Below are 5,000 nucleotides of genomic sequence, written 5' to 3'. Positions count from 1 at the left end.
AGCTTTGGAGTATTTGTTTTCTCTAATAATTTTTTACTACTTTCTCTGCTGTTTCACTAATGATATTCACTAAATTCAAATTCGTATCTTCTACGGTGTCCTCGTTAGTTAGAGCTTCGAGTCTATTTTTTTATTTTAACATAACTTTATTTTTACCATCCTCAACCTTCGCAAAGCTTATTTTTTTAACTAGTTTATTTCTCTCGGCTCTGAAATTGAATTTACATGTGCAGCCTACCATTTCATAGTCACTACTTATGTTGACTTTATTTATTACCCTAACTAGTCAAGGTGAAGATTGTAAGAATTTAGACCACATCGCGAAAATGACTAAAGATCATGATAATGAAATAAAAAGGCGTATCACAATTAGCTAAAAAACATTTGGTAAGTACAATAATATCATGAGAGGCTCTCTACTTCTATGTTTGAAACGTACATTTTAAAATCAATGCAGTCTGCCAACAATAATCTACGAGTGTGAGACTTGGAAACTGATGAGTCGATGGAGACAAAACAAAGAAATACACTGAGGATATTGGATAGATCAATGGTAAGAATAACGCTGAGAGACCGAAAGAAAGTTGAGTGGGAGAGTAGAATGGAGTAAAAGATATTGTGGAGGTGGTAAACGAAAGGAAGTGGAATTGGGCAGGTGGGTTAGTGCGAACAACTGATGAGCGATAGAGCATGTATTATATTGAGTGGACGCCGCGATATAGGAAGAATAGAAGAGCGATTACAGACAGGAGGTAGAGATATAATATAAAGAAATGGGATAATTGAAGATGAAATAATCAATTATCCCAACAATTTGTTCAGTAAAGTTGTCAATATACATCATAGATCCAAGAGTAATACAAATCCTGGAGTTTACAAATTACCTTGTTTAGATTGCAAGGATGTATATTGGGGACAGACAGGTCGAGATCTCACTACCAGGGTCAAGGAGCACAAGAACTCTGTTAAATACGGGTAGGAAAATTCCGCGGTATTTCAGCACGTCGCCAACAAAAACCACCGGATAAATTGGGACGATGCTGAAATAATTTACAAATCCAAATGTAGTTTCAGAAGAAAAATAGTAGAATCCTCCCTGATAATTTTTTTTTTTCCAAATTAGAACATTTCCTTTGGTCAATGGTCACCAGATTGTATTTCCTCTTTTGCTATAAATAAAATGTTATCATCTACACTAACGGTGGACAAAAGACACCAAGGTCCACACAATGCCGGGCACGTGACCTGAGCCCCCGTCCCTTCTAGCTTACCTCACTGTTTCAGTATAAATACAAACTGTTCTCTACTCTGTAATTCATATCTGCTAAAGAGGATCACAGTAAGTGGAAGTCCCAAGAGTTCTAAACGTCTGGTTCTTAATAAAGCTCCATACTCTAGCCTTAACGTTTCATTTTGCCACCTCACCTCCATATATGTATATATATATATATATATATATATATATAATATATATATATGTATGTATATATATATATAATATATGTATTCATATATATACATATATATGTATATATATGTTTATATATCTATATATACATGTATATGTATGTATATATATACACATATATATATATATATATATATATATATATATATATATGTACATATATATATATATATTTATGTATATATATATATATATATATATATATATATATATATATATATATATATATATATCCTACAGCTATATTTTTAGAAAATATGTCAGTAATGCAATTTTCACTTGTGGAAAGGTTTAGCAAAATTTGTATTGATAGATGGTTTGATGTCACTAAATAATGTCGCAATGATAGAGAAGAGGAGGGATATTTACCAAACAACGTTAGTTCTGAAATAGAACCTAAATATATAGAAATATTCTTCTTTATTCAATTAAAATTGGAAAATATAGTGTTTAGATAAAGTTGTTTAGAATGAGAGATGCAACATTTCAAAATAACATACAATAATATAATTTGTCCGAGAACATTCTTTCTAGACAACTAATTAGTTCCAAATGTCAGTATAAATATCAACAGCTTTATTTAAGTAATAACAAACTAACAAAAAATATATAAGGACTTAGAGAAACTACAGCATTGAAACAAAGAAACCTTTGATAACATTCAAAGAAACATACAATATATCTTGTGAAGATTTGAAGAACATTAATATGGATAGAAATGTAAAATGATTGGTAATATTCAGGAACGAAAAAAAAAAAGATAACAGAAAAAGACGCATGAAAAATATAACTACATCATGAGAATCCTATGATAAGTCTTTCATAGCTTGGGCATGGTGTTCGAGATAAGACAGGATTTCATGCAAATTCTGGCATGTCCCCAACCTGCATAGGATTTAGATTGATCAAGATCTAATTGAGTGAGTAGGTCGAAGGAATTGGTTCTGGCTTTAAGAGAACCATCCCTACATTGAATGAAAGTTTGTAATATTTGTCACGACAATCTATCTAGGTTCTCTGTAGCTATTGTATGATATACATTTTATTTTGTTCCATGGATACATACTCCAGATTTTTTTTTACTGGCTAATGCAAGATGGTAATAGTCGTCGTAAGAGTGTTCCCATACCACAGGGATTAAGATCATCTTTATCTGACCCCATCGCTTAATTAATATACCCTACATACTTTGTGCTGACTAAATCCAGATACTTTTTATTTAGCTTGTATGAGGTCACAATACCGAAGGGACTAAGGTTTCCAATAGAAGATTGGAAACATTCTTTCCTTTGAAGTAGTTTCTAATCCTAAGACCACTGAGGGCTTCCCTGAACTGAATCAAATCACCTAGCTACAAGAAGTGAATAAATACAAAAGGAATTTTTCTTGACAAGTAGTGAAGGAACAAATTTGTGTGTAGATAAAACACTTTGTTTTTTGAAAAATAATTTTTAAAATAAATAAGCCAGGTTGTGTTAACTAAATATTTCTCTCACATACAAACTCAAAAGTATTATACAAATTCACCAGTGGAATATACAGTAAGTCTTTAACCCGTTTGTTATGTTTTACAACTTTAGGTTCTAATTCAGCTAAAAAAAAACCGACTACACGTAAGAGATAGCTAGATAAATGAATAAACAAATAAATGAAAAAATGAATTATTAGACAAATAAGTAAATGAATAGATAAAGCTATCATAATCTACTCTCTAATACACATTTTGATATAGTCTCCATTTTTGCCTGTTATTCCACTTGCTACCAGATAATTGATAATTTTGACTACCAACGGTTTGATACACTGGACTAGAATTGTCTGGAGACAGCCATAATAGAATTTGTAAGTCGACCTCTAACTGCCGGAGATTTGCCTAAGCAAGATAAGTCTATGGTGACTCCCAAAATTAAGTTTTTAAGTCGACTACGATGTAAGCAGCTGAGTTAAAGGAAAATCTCTAGCATCAAAGAATTTCTAAATAATATTCTATGAATGCATAGTTCGAATACATATCTTTATGAAAGACTTGCCGCACACTGCTTGTAGGAGAAAAATGGAGAAATAGTTTTCGTTCAGATTAGTATGGTAGGAATTCCAATTATTTATGATATTGATTGCAATCACAGAAGTCAAGGTTACGTTGGTTCGTTTTTCTTTTAAGTCCATTTCTTCTTTCCATCACTGAGTACCTTTAATACGATGGCGTCTTCTATTTCTATGGTTAACATCAAACGATTTCATACAGCATTTATTAGTAACAAACTTACATATGTCACAATATTCAATTGCATATATATGAACGTACATGATCAGCACCTTTTATTTTTTTTACATACTAATATATTAGCTTATTTGTCTATTTATTTTTCTAACGATTCATTGTTTATTCCTTTATTTGTTTATTCATCTACATATTTATATCTCAATCAATTCACTTGTTTATTTATTTCTATTTGTTTGTTGATTTATTAATCTATTTACCTGTTTATTGATCTCCTTATCTATTTATTATTTTATTTGTTTTTATTTATTATTTATCTATTCATCAATCCATATGTTTATTTGTATATTTCTTAATCTCTTAATTGATTATGAATAAATTAATTACTACATTTGATTATTTATTTATTTATTTGTTAATATCTTATTTGTTTATTTATTTATCTATTAATTTTTTTTATTTATTAATCTATTTACTTCTTTATGTATCTATAAAAAGATAATATATTCATTTATTTATCTATACATTAATTTACTCATTCATTGATTTATTTATTCATTTATTTATTATTTATTCATTTATTCATTTAATTATTTATTCATTTATTCATATTTTAATTTTTTCATTTTTTCAATTATTCATTTATTCATTTATTCATTTATTCATTTATTCATTTATTCATTTATTCATGTATTCATGTATTCATTTATTCATGTATTCATTTATTCATTTATTCATTTATTCATTTATTCATTTATTCATTTATTCATTTATTCATTTATTCATTTATTCATTTATTCATTTATTCATTTATTCATTTATTCATTTATTCATTTATTCATTTATTCATTTATTCATTTATTCATTTATTCACTTATTCATTTATTCACTTACTCATGCAATCATTTGTTCAGTTATTCATTTATTCGTTTATTAATTTTTTCACTATTTTTCATATATTATTTTATTTATTTATTCATTTATTAACTTATTCATTTATTCATCCATTCATTCATTCATTCATTCATTCACTCATTTTCATTTATTCATTTATTCATTTTTTTCATTTATTCATTTATTAATTATTTACCCATTTATCCACTTATCCATTTATTTATTTACTCATTGTACAATATTGTTTCTGCTATTCCTGAACCAGAAAATGTGTATATTATCACTAAAGGTGGCTACAGCGTATCTTGATAGAAAGTACTATATAACTATACTATCATTTGCAATAGTTGTGTATCATTGTCTTCAATACCTCATTATTAATAATAATTATTAAAAAGTATTGACAATGAATTAGAG

The sequence above is a fragment of the Oratosquilla oratoria genome, chromosome 38 (genome assembly GCF_046742065.1).
Source record: "Oratosquilla oratoria isolate Oo_2021 chromosome 38, ASM4674206v1, whole genome shotgun sequence".
Lineage (NCBI taxonomy): Eukaryota > Metazoa > Arthropoda > Malacostraca > Stomatopoda > Squillidae > Oratosquilla > Oratosquilla oratoria.
This window is presented reverse-complemented; position numbering follows the sequence as displayed.